General features: G+C 41.6%; 1 protein-coding gene across 5 annotated transcripts in view; it reads right to left on the bottom strand.

The window, feature by feature from the left end:
- Positions 1 to 13,212, bottom strand: part of FAF1 (Fas associated factor 1) — a 512,111-nt gene that overhangs the window by 300,580 nt on the left and 198,319 nt on the right. The gene's annotated exons all lie outside the window — the stretch shown is intronic.

Genomic DNA, 13,212 nt, shown 5'->3' with positions numbered 1-13,212 from the left:
ACCGGTCTGACCAACATGGTGAAATTCTGTTGAAACCCTGTCTCTACTAAAAATACAAAAAAATTAGCCAAGTGTGGTGGCGCACACCTGTAATCCCAGCTATTCAGGAGGCTGAGGCAGGAGAATCACTTGAACCCAGGAGGCAGAGGTTGCAGTGAGCTGAGATCGTTCCACTGCACTCCAGCCTGGGTGACAAGAGAAAAACCCCACCTCAAAAAGTAATAATAAAATAAAATAATAAAGCTAATATACAGATAATAATATATAGGAGACAATTTAAATTGTGTTAAAGAGAAAAGCAACAAGAATTTCAGAAAAGAAAAACAATGTTGATATGGTTTGAATTTGTGGCCCTGCTCAAATCTCATGTCAAATTGTAATTCCCAGTGTTGGGGGTGAGGCCTGATGGGAGGTGACTGCATCATGGGGGCTGATTTCCCTCTTTGATGCTGTTCTTGTGGGAGGGTTCTCGTGAGATCTGGTTGTTTAAAAGTGTGTGCTACCTTTCCTCTCTCTCTCTTCCTCCTGCTCTGGCCTGCTCCCACTTTGCCTTCTGCCACGAGTAAAAGCTCTCTGGGCCTCCTCAGAAGCAGATGTTGCCATGCTTCCTATAAAGCCTATGGAACAGTGAGCCAATTAAACCCTTTTTCTTTACAAATTGTCCAGTCTCGGGTATTTTTTATAGCAGTGCGAAAACTAACAGAATTGCTACTGAAAAGTAGGGCATTGCTATAAAGATATCTGAAAATGTGGAAGCATCTCTGGAACTGGGTAATGGGCAGAGGCTGGAAGGGTGTGGAGAGCTCAGAAGACAAGAAGATGAGGGAAAATTAGGAACTTCCTAGAGACTTATCAAATTGTTGTCAACAAAATGCTGACAGTGATATGGACAATGAAGTCCAGGCTGAGGAGATCTCAGATGGAAATAAGGAACTTATTGGGAACTGGAGCAAAGATCACTTTTGTTATGTGTTAGCAAAGAACCTGGTGGCATTGTGCCCCTGCCTAGAGATCTGTGGGACTTTGAAGTTGAGAATGATGACTTAGGATTTAGAGGAAAAAATGTCTAAGGAACAAAGCATTCAAGATGTTGCCTGGCTGCTTCTAGTATCCTATGCTCATACGTGTGAGCAAAGAAATGACCTGAAACAAACACATATATATATTTTTTTAATTTAATTTTTATTTTTTTGAGACGGAGTTTCATTGTTGTTGCCCAGGCTGGAGTGCAATGGCGTGATCTCAGCTCATCACAACCTCTGCCTCCTGGGTTCAAGCGATTCTCCTGCCTCAGCCTCCTGAGTAGCTGGGATTACAGGCATGCACCACAACACCTCGCTAGTTTTGTATTTTTAGTAGAAATGGGGTTTTTCATGTTAGTCAGGCTGGTCTCAAACTCCCAACCTCAGGTCATCCACCTGCCTTGGCCTCCCAAAGTGCTGGGATTACAGGCATAAGCCACCAAGCCCGGCCAATGAATTATATTTAAAAGGGAGGCAGAGTGTAAAAGTTTGAAAAATTCGTAGCCCAGTTATGTGGTAGAAAAGAAAAGCCCATTTTCAGGGGAGAAATTCAAGCAGGCTGTAGAAATTTGCATAAGTAAAGAGCAGTCAAGTGCTGATAGCTAAACAATGAAGAAAAGGCCTCAAAGGCATTTCAGAGACCTTCATGGCAGCCCCTGCCATCACAGGCCCAGAGGCCTATGAGGTGGGTGAACAACAGGGCCTCACCACCCTGACCACCCTGCGCAGCCTCAGGACACTGCTTCTGCATCCTGGCTGCTCTAACTCCAGCCGTGGCTCAAAGGAACCTGGGTACCGTTTGGGCCGCTGCTTCCATGTGGTGTTAAGCCTGCAGGTGCACAGAATGCAAGAGTTGAGGCATGGCGCCTCCGCATAGATTTCAGATGCTATATGGAAAAGCCTGGATGTCCAGGCAGAAGCCTGCTGCAGGGGCAGAGCCCTCATGGAGAACCTCTACTAGGACAGTGCAGAGAAGAAATGTGAGGTTGGCCCCCCCCCGACACAGAGTCTCCGTTTGGGGCACCGCTTGGTGGAGCTGTGAGAAGAGGGCCACCATCATCCAGACCCTGGAATGATAGATCCGCTAAATACCTTGCACCTAGACAAGCTGCAGGCACTCAACACCAGTCCTTGAGAGCAGCCATGGAAGCTGAACCCTTCCAAGCCACAGGGGTGTAGCTGCCCAAGGCCTTGGAAGCCCAACCCTTGCATCATTGTACCCTGGATATGAGACATGGAGTCAAAGCAGATTTGGAACATTAAGATTTAATGACTGCCCTGCTGGGTTTCGAACTTGCACAAGGCCTATAGCCCCATTCTTTTGGCCATTTTCTCCCTTTTGGAATGGGAGTATTTACTCAATGCCTATACCCCCATTGTATCTTGGGAGTAAGTAACCTGCTTTTGATTTTACAGGCTCACAGGTGAAAGGGGCCAGCCTTGTCCCAGATGAGACTTTGGACTTTTGAGCTAATGCAAGAATGAGTTAAGACTTTGGAGGACTGTTGAGAAGGGATGACTGCATTTTGCAAGGTGAGAAGAATATGAGATTTGGGAGGGGCCACAGGTGAAACAATACGGTTTGGATTTGCATCCCCACCCAAATCTCATGTTAAATTATAATCCCAAGTGTTGGCGGTGGAGTCTGGTAGGAGATGACTGAATCATGTGTGACAATTTCCTCCTCTGGTGCTGTTCTTATGATACAGTTCTCATGAGATCTGGGTGTTTAAAAGTGTGTGCCACCTCCCCTCTCTCTCTCTTCCTCTGGCAATGTGAAGATGCCTGCTCCTGCTTTGCCTTCCACCATGAGTAAAAGCTCCCTGAAGCCTCCCCAGAAGTAGATGTTGCCATGCTTCCTGTACAGCCTGCAGAAATGTGAACCAATTAAACCTTTCTTCTTTATAAGTTACCCAGTCTCCAGTATTTTCTTATAGCATTGCCAGAACGGACTAATACAAATGTGTTGTATCAAATAGCCAGAGAAGGCTTTGTGAGAGAAATGAGACTTAAATCAAACTTGAAGTACAGTTGGTCTGTGAAGGACAGACAAACCAAAATAATGAAGGATACTCTATACAGTAAAGAAAAATGCCGGGCATGGTGGCTCACGCCTATAATCCCAACACTTTGGGACGCCAAGGCGGGCGGATCACCTGAGGTCAGGAGCTCGAGACCAGCCTGCCCAACATGGCAAAACCCCGTCTCTACTAAAAATACAAAAAATTAGCCGGGCGTGGCGGCGCATGCCTGTAATCCCAGCTACTCAGGAGGCTGAGGTGGGAGAATCGCTTGAACCCGGGAGGCAGAGGCTGCAGTGAGCCGAGATGGTGCCATTGCACCTAGACGACAAGAGTGAAACTCTGTTTCGAAAAAAAAGAAAAATGACTGAAAGGTAAAAAAGCAAAAATAGACAGGATGTTAATGAGAAACAGTGAGAAATCACAATTTTCCCTGTGCCCCACAATTATTTTTCAGGAATCAAATCTACTTATAAATTAATCACCTGATTTCTGGTACTACACTATTTTAAAGATCAGTGAATCGGAATGTACTTATCTTTCATATATCTGCTTATGTTAGGTTGCTGCTAGTCTATAGTTTCAGATTAAAATATAATTCAATTCCATTTATAGTAAGTACATGAATACCAAAAAGACTGATTATATTACATATTAAAAGAAGGAAAATAATTCCATGCTGATGAAGAAAAAGAAGAGTGGGGGGAGAACTTATGATATACAAGTTCTATGGGAACACAACTACCGAAGTAAGCAATGCTACAATACAATTATTCATGGTCTCAATGACACTTTTTAACTTTCCTTAAAAAGATCCCTATGTGAGCACTATGGATAGCGATTATCATAAAAACAATTCTGGTTCAACACTGTAGTTGTGGAAGCAAAAACTTTAACCATTCTCAGCCTTCAAAAATGTCACTGCTGACAAAGAATCATTCTGTTTATGAAAAGAGTGGAAAAATAAGTCACAGTTTTTATACCAAACACATATAAACATTGCCTTTTTGCTTGTGGCTGAGGTTGATATTTCTAGAGCTGTACCTGTCTGGAACTGAGCTCATGCATTTGCAAGTCTGTCCAGTGCTCAGAAACCAATCTCCAAGACCTGACACCACCTTCTTAAACTCTTGAAAACACTCTGAGCCTTCAGGCCTTAAAAGAAGTTTCTTAAAGGAAAAACAAGAAGAGATTTTAACTTAAAGTCCCAGTTACTCTTGCAGAAAGCCTGGGTAACACATAAGACAAACAGCCGTTGGTTCCACAGAAAGAAAGGAATAGAAAACAAAGCTGGAATCATGACAGCAACCTGATTTCCTCATATTTTAAAAATTATTCTCTATTGCAAGGTGGCTCATGCCTATAATCCCAGCACTTCTGGAGGCCAAGATAGAAGGACAGCTTGAGCTCAGAAGTTTGAGACCAACTTGAGCAACATAACAAGACACCACCTCTACAAAAAATTTTTAGTAATTAGCTAGGCATGGTGGTACATGCCTGTAGTCACAGCTTTTCAGAAGGCCGAGGCAGGAGAACTGCTTGAGACCAGGAGATGGAGGCTGCAGTGAGCCATGATCACTGCCACTGCACTCCATCCTTGATGACAGAGTGGGAACCTGTCTCCAAAAAAAAAAAAAAAAAAAATTCTCAGCCTCAATCTCTTCTTCTCTAAAGTGGAAATAACTGTAGAACCAATACTTCATTGGGTTGCTGTATTAAGTGATGTAATTCATGAAAAATGTTTTACAGAGTGCCTAATACATTCTAAGGAACTAAAAAAATGTTATTTTGAGTTGTATTATTATTATTACAATTAATAAGGTAACATACACATAAGTGCCTAGCATAGTACCTGGGCAGTATAGGTTCTCAAAATACAGTAGTTATTGTTTTTAGGATATCCAAAATAATTCAGGGGAACAAAGTACTAGAATGTAGCAAGTTTCAGAACCAGAATTCGTATTTGTGTCTGCCTAACTCCAAAGATCTTACCACAAGATGGCACTGCCACTGCAGTATCCCACCCTGGGCCACGTTCCTTGAAAAATTGTGCAAACCGGCAGATGTCATCAATAACAAATCACTGAATCCAATAGCATACTTTTGTATTTAAAAAATTAACTTAAGTGCTTGCTTTGGCAGCATATATACTAAAATCGGAACAATACAGAGAAGATTAGCATGAAAAATAAGAATTTAAAACATTAGCTTAATTATGATTTATATACAATAAAATTCACTCGTGAGTTTTGACAAATATATACAGGGTTATAACCACCATACAATCAAGACGAAGAACATTTCCCATAGCACAAAAAGTTTCCTCATACATTCTTAGATCAAAAGCCTACCCCTACCCCACTGATCCTCATTCTCACCCTAAAGATTAGTTTTGTCTGGGTTCCTTTGTCTGGAGTAATGTTTTTGAGATTTATTCTTTTTCTTTCCTTTCTTTATTTATTTTTTTTTTTCTTTTGAAACAGTCTCTCTCTGTTGCCCAGCCTGGAGTGCAGTGGCGTGATCTCAGCCCACTGCAACCTCCGCCTCCTGGGTTCAAGTGATTCTCCTGCCTCTGCCTCCTAAGTAGCTGGGCTACAGGTGCATCCCACCACACCCAGCTAATTTTTCTATTTTTAGTAGAGATGGGGGTTAACCATGCAGGCTAGCCTGGTCTCAAACTCCTGACCTCAAGTGATCTGCCCACCTTGGCCTCTCAAAATGCTGGGATTACAGGTGTGACCCACCACACCTGGCCAGATTTATCCATGTTTGTATGTGTACAAACAAATAGCTCTGTTTTGTTGCTGAGTACTATTCTGTTATATGCTGTGATAGGATGCTTCTGAAATGGCGTCTAATGATCCCTACCTCCTGGTATTAATACCCTTCATAATCCCCTCCCTTTAGTGTAGGCTGATACCTAGATATTTGCCTCTAAAGAATAAAATACAGTAAAGGCTATGGGATGTCACTTATGAGTTAGGTTACATAAGACTGAGACTTCCATCTTGCTCTGAGGCCCCCAATTCAACAGCTCACATAAAAGAAATCCTGCCAGCAACCACCAGTGATCTCAAAGGTAGATCCTTTGTTAGTCAAGCCTTGAGATGACATAATGATTTCAATCCATAAAATACCATGTGTGCCCCTTTCCTGACCTATACGAACTGTCAGATAACAAGGTTGTTTTTTGTTTTGTTTTGTTTTCTGAGACGGATTCTCACACTGTTGCCCAGGCTGGAGTGCAGTGGTACAATCTTGGCTCACTGCAACCTTTGCCTCCCAGGTTCAAGTGATTCTCCTGCCTCAGCCTCCCCAGTACTTGGGATTACAGGCGCCCCCAACCACACTCAGCTAATTTTTGGTATTTTTAGTAGAGATGGGGTTTCACCATGTTGGCCAGGACGGTCTCGAACTCCTGGCCATATGATCCGCCTGCCGCAGCCTCCCAAAGTGTTGGGATTACAGGTGTAAGCCACCGTGCCAGGCGGTTGTTTTTTTAAGACACTAAATTCTGGGCAATTTATTGTACAGCAACAAATAACTAATACATATGAATATAGCATACTTTGTTCATCCATTCACCAGCTGATGAACACACGGGATATTTCTGTTTTTCCCTATTATAAATAAAGCTGCTATGAACTTTATTGTGTGAACTTTTTGTGAACATGTTTATTTCTCAAGTATATAACTATAAAAACTGCCAAAGTGTTTTCCAAGATGATTGTTCCAACTTGCGTCCCACCAATGTTCCAGTGTATCACTGATGACAACTGAAATTTTAAGTCTTTTTAATTTCAGCCATTCTAACAGATATAAAGTGGTTTCTCATTGTGGTTTCAATTTAAATTCCCTAATGATTAATAGTAACTAATGTCATTGAGCATCTTTTCATGTGCTTATTGACTATTTGCATATCTTCTATGAAATGCTGAATAGTGGGCTGGGCGCAGTGGCTCACGTCTGTAATTCCAGCACTTTGGGAGGCCGAGGTGGGTGGATCACGACGTCAAGAGTTCAAGACCAGCCTGGCCAAACGTGGTGAAACTGTTTTTACTAAAACTACAAAAATTTGCTGGGCATGTGGCACGCACCTGTAGTCCCAGCTACATAGGAGGCTGAGGCGGGAGAATTGCTTGAACCCGGGAGGCAGAGGTGGCAGTGAGCCAAGATCGTGCCACTGCACTCCAGCCTGGGCCACAGAGTGAGACTCCATCTCAAAAAAAAAAAAAGAAAAGAAAGAAACGGAAATGTTGAATAGTGTTGAGTGGCCCTAGCACTGCTCTTGATTGTAGGAGGGAAATACTTAGTATTTAGTATTTCATTATCAACTATTGTAGGTTCTTCAGCAATGTCCTCTATCAAGTTTACAAAGTTCCCTTATATTTCTACTTTGCTCCAAGTTTAGTTTTTTCTTTTTTAACAAGAAATGGGTGTTGAATATTGCCAAATGCTTTTTCTCATTTACTATACTAATATGGGGAAGTACGCTGATGGATTATAAGCTGTTAAACAAGCCCACATGGCCTACTTGGCTATGATGTATATTATAAACATATTTATATATTTTATTATATTCTATTGAATTCAGTTTGCAACTATTTTGTAAAGGATTTCTCCCTCCATAGTTATAAGAAATATCTTCCTGTAAAAATCTCTGTCTGATTTTGGTATTAGGCTAATGCTAGCCTCATAAAATAAATGAGGCAAGGTTTCATCTCTTTTTTGCAAAGGACAGGTAATAGTTCTTCCTTAAATATTAGATAGAATTCACCAGTAAAGCCATCTAGCGTTTCAGATTTTCTTTGTGGGAAGGTTTTGTCTTTGTTTTTGTTTTTTGAGACAGAGTCTCACTCTGTTGCTCTGGCTGGAGTGCAGTGGCACAACCTTGGCTCACCGCAAACTCTGCCTCCCAGGTTCAAGCGATTCTCCTGCCTCAGCCTCCTGAGTAGCTGGGACTACAGGTGCGTGCCACCACGCCCGGCTAACTTTTGTATTTTTAGTAGAGATACAGTCTCATCCTGTTGGCCAGGCTGGTCTCAAACACTGACCTCAGGTGATCTGCTCACTTTGGCCTCCCAAAGTGCTAGGATTACAGGCATGAGCCACCATGCCAGGCCCTTTTTGTGAGAAGGTTTTGATTGCCAATTCAATTTATGTATTTGACGTACAGCTATTCAAATTTTTTACTTCTGTGAATGTGGTAACTTTTACCTTTAAAAGAATTTTTCTAACCTTTTAGAGTTTCATGTAAATTTACTAGCATAAGTTTGTTCTTAATATCACCTTACAGTCCATGTAATGTATGTAGGCACTTCTTTCATTCCCAATATGAATAACTTGTGTTTCCTCTTCTGTTCTTGTTTTACACACTAGCAAAATAATTATCAGTTTTATTAATCTTTTTAAAACACAGCTTTAGGTTTTGTTCATTTTCTCTACTACATACCTATCTTCCACTTACTGTTTTCTGCTCTTATACATATTATTATACTTCTGTACTCACTTTGGGTTTGATTTGCTCATTTTTTTTGTTTTGTTTTGTTTTTTTGAGACATAGTCTCATTTTGTCACCCAGGCTGGAGTACAGTGGGGTGATCCCAACTCACTGCAGCCTCTGCCTCCTGGGGTCCAGTGATTCTCCTGCCTCCGTCTCCAGGGTAGCTGGGACTACAGGTGCACACTGCCACACCTGGCTAATTTTTGTATTTTTCAGTAAAGAACGGGTTTCACCATGTTGGCCAGGCTGGTCTCGAACTCCTGACCAGAAGTGTTCCACCTGCCTCAGCCTACCAAAGTGCTGGGATTACAGACGTGAGCCACCGTGCCCAGCCTATCTGCTCATTCTAACATCTAGGTTAGATCTGGGTTGGTTATGATTGACCAATTTCTCTCCTCATTATGGGCCAGGTTTTCCTACATCTTTGCATGCCTGGTAATTTTTTATTGGATGCCTGACATTGTAAATTTTATCTTGTTAAGCGCTGGATATTTTTATATTCCTATAAATATTACTGAGCTTAATTTTGGGATGCAGTTACGTTAGTTAGACACAATTTAATCCTTCTGTGTTCTGCTTTTAAGATTTGTTAGTCAGCATCGCCCGAGCAGTAATCTTGTACTACTCTCCACCACTGAGGAAAGACCCTTCTGAGTAGTATAACCAAAGCCATATGAATTATGAGGTTTTCCAATCTAGCTGGTAGGAACAGACACTATTCCCTATCTTGTTCCCACTAAGCCTTTTGGGTGGTTTTTAGTTGTAATGGGAATGACAGTAAATCTGATTCCTGTTACTCCATACTGGCTGGAAATGAAAGTGAGGACTTTTCTTACTTCTTAGACGGAATCTTTAGTCATTGCTTTTACAACTTTGTTTATTTATAATTAAGCATTTGAACCATAAGTTTCCCTCTCAATTCCAATTTCTTAGTATCAAACAAATGCTGATATGCCATGTGTATTAGTCTGTTTTCACGCTGCTGGTAAAGATATATCTGAGATTGGACAATTTACAAAAGAAAGAGGTTTAATGGACTTACAGTTCCAAATGGTTGGGGAGGCCCTATAATCATGGTGGAAAGCAAGGAGGAGCAAGTCCCATCTTACATGAATGGCAGCAAGCAGAGAGTGGTTGTGTAGGGAAACTCCTCCTTACAAAACCATCTGATCTCATAAGACTTACTCACTACCATGAGAACAGCACGGGAAAGACCCACCCCCACGACTCAATTACCTCCTGCTACGTCCTTCCCACAACACGTGGGAATTCAAGATGAGATTTCGGTGGGGACACAGCCAAACCATATCATTCTGCCTCTGGCCCCCTCAAAATCTCATGTCCTCACATTTCCAAACCAATCATGCCTTCCCAACAGTCCCCCAAAGTCTTAACTCATTTCAGCATTAACTCAAAAGTCCACAGTCCAAAGCTTCATCTGAGACAAGGCAAGTCCCTTCCACCTACGAGCCTGTAAAATCAAAAGCAAGTTAGTTACTTCCTAGATAAAATGGGGGTACAGGCATTGGATAAATACACCCATTCCAAATGTTAGAAACTGACCAAAATGAAGGGTTAAAGGCTCCATGAAAGTCCAAAATCCAGCAGGGCAGTCAAATCTTAAAGCTCCACAATGATGTCCTTTAACTCCGTATCTCACATCTACGTCACACTGATGTAAGACGTGGCCTTCCATGGCCTTGGGCAGCTCCGTCCCTGTGGCTTTGCAGGGTATAGCCTACCTCCTGGCTGCTTTCAAGGGCTGGCACTGAGTGTCTGTGGCTTTTCCAGGCTCACAGGGCAAGCTGTCCGTGGATCCACCATTCTGGGGTCTGGAGGACAGTGGCTGTCTTCTCACATCTCCACTAGGCGGTGCCCAGTAGGGACTCTGTGTTGGGGCTCCAATCCCACATTTCCCTTTCACACTGCCCTAGCAGAGGTCATCCATGAGTGTCGTCCCATCCCCACAGCAAGCTTCTGCCTGGGCATCCAGGCACTTCCACACATCTTCTGAAATATAGGCAGAGGTTCCCAAACCTCAATTCTTGACTTCTATGCACTTGCAGGCTCAACACCACATGGAAGCTGCCAAGACTTGGAGCTTGTACCCTCTGAAGTCACGGCTCAAGTTCTACATTGACTCCTTTCAGCTACACCTGCAGCAGCTGGGATATAAGGCACCAAAGTCCCTAGGCTGCACACAGCACAGGGACCCTGCTTCCGGCCCATGAAACCACTTTTTCCTCCTAGGCCTCTGTGTATGTGACGGGAGGGTCTGCTGTGAAGACCTTTGACATGCCCTGGAGATATTTTCCCCATTGTACTGGGGATTAACATTTGGTTCCCCATTACTTATGCAAATTTCTGCAGCTGGCTTAAATTTCTCCTCACAAAATGGGATTTTCTTTTCTATCACATGGTCAGGCTGCAAATTTTCTGAAATTTTATGCTCTACTTCCCTTATAAAACTGAATGCCTTTAACAGCACCCAAGTCACCTCTTGAATGTTCTGCTGCTTAGAAATTTCTTCTGCCAAATACCCTAGATCATCTCCTCAAGTTCAAAGTTCTACATATCTCTAGGGCTGAGGCAAAATGCTGCCAGAAGTTTTGCAAAAACATAACAAGAGTCACCTCTGCTCCAGTTCCCAACAAGTTCTTCATCTCCATCTAAGACCATCTAAGCCTGAACTTTATTGTCCATATCACTATCAGCATTTTGGGCAAAGCCATTCAACAAGTCTCCAGGAAGTTCCAAACTTTTCTACATTTTTCTATCTTCTTCTGAGCCCTCCAAACTGTTCCAACCTCTGCCTGTTACCCAGCTCCAAAGTCGCTTCCACATTTCCAGGTATCTTTTCAGCAGTGCCCCACTCTTGGTACCAATTTATTGTATTAGTCCATTTTCATACTGCTGATAAAGACATACCTGAGACTGGGTATTTTATACAGAAAACAGGGTTTAATGGAGTTATAGTTCCACATGGTTGGGGAGGCCTCACAATCATGCTGGAACGCAAGGTGGAGCAAGTCACATCTTACATGGATGACAGCAGGCAAAGAGAGAGAGCTTGTGCTGGGAAACTCCTCCTTATAAAACCACCAGATCTCGTGAGACTTATTTACTGTCACGAGAACAGCATGGAAAAGATCTGCCCCCATAACTCTATTACCTCCTACCAGGTCCCTCCCACAACATGTGGGAATTCAAGATGAGATTTGGGAGTGGACACAGCCAAACCATATCATCATGTTTTCATCACAATTCAGTTCAAAATATTTTCTACTTTCCCCTGTGATTTCTTCTTTGACTTACGGTTTATTTAGGAATATGTTGTTTAATTTCCAAATATATAGGAATATTCCAAATTCTTGTGAATTCTAACTTAATTCCATTGTTGTCAGAACACTCGTCAATATAATTTAAAAATTTTTAAATTTGTTTTGTGACTGAGCATATGTTCTACCTTAATGAATGATCAATTGCCCAAGAAAAGAATATGTCTTTTGCTGTTATAATGAGGAGTATTATATATGTTTTAAGTAAGTCAAATTGGTTTCTATGCTGTTCAGATTTTTTGTCTGTTGTTCTGAACATTACTATGAGACAGGAGTGTTATAATCTCCAATTGTGAATTTGTCCATTTCTTACTTCAGTTCTGTCAGTTTGGATTTGTCCATTTCTTACTTCAGTACTACCAGTTTTTGCTTTTAAATATTTCAAACTCTGTTATTAGATATGTACACAGTTAGGATATTTATGTCTTCTTGATGAATCAACAGTTTCATCATTATGAAATGTCCCCATTTGTCCTTCATAATATTCTTTGTCCAGAGTCTAGCTCATTCCATATTAACATAGATCCTTCAGGTTATGATTACAATTTTCATATATATTTTCCAGTTCTTTTCATTTTTAGTTTTTATTCAATTTCTATACTTTATAAAGCAGGTTTCCTGTATATATCATACAAATGGGTTTCCCTTTTTTATTCAGTGTAACACTCTCTACCTTTTAATTAGAACATGAGATCATTTATATATATTATAATTATTTATGTGGTCATCTTTCTTTTCTATTGGTCTTATCTGTTTATTTCATTTATCATCTTCTTGTCTTCATTTGGGATTTTTGAGTATTTTTTAAGTACTCTATTTCATCTCAACACGAAGCTTAATGACTATTATCTGTATTCACGGTTTCGGTGATTGGTCTAAAGTTTACAACATATTTTTTTTTAAATGTAGTCTCACTCTGTCGCCCAGGCTGGAGTGCAGTGGCATAAGCTCAGCTCACTGCAACCTCCGCCTCAGACGTTCAACTGATTCTCGTGCCTCAGCTTCCCGAATAGCTGAAATTATAAGTACATGCTACCAGCTAATTTTTGTATTTTTAGTAGAGACAGGGTTTTGCTATGTTGGCCAGGCTGGTCTCAAACTCCTGACCTCAAGTGATCTACTCACCTTGGCCTCCCAAAGTGCTGGGATTAGAGGAGTGAGCTAACATACCTGGCCTAATTTTTGTATTTTTAGTAGAGACAGGGTTTCACCATGTTGGCGAGGATGGTCTCAAACTCCTGACCTCAAGTGATCCACCCGCCTTGGCCTCACAAAATGCTGGGATTAAAGGCATAAGACACCACGTCCAGCACAACATACATTTTTAA

The sequence above is a fragment of the Macaca fascicularis genome, chromosome 1, assembly GCF_037993035.2.
Source record: "Macaca fascicularis isolate 582-1 chromosome 1, T2T-MFA8v1.1".
Lineage (NCBI taxonomy): Eukaryota > Metazoa > Chordata > Mammalia > Primates > Cercopithecidae > Macaca > Macaca fascicularis.
Note: the sequence above shows the minus strand (reverse complement) of the source record. Positions and strands in the feature narration are given on the sequence as shown.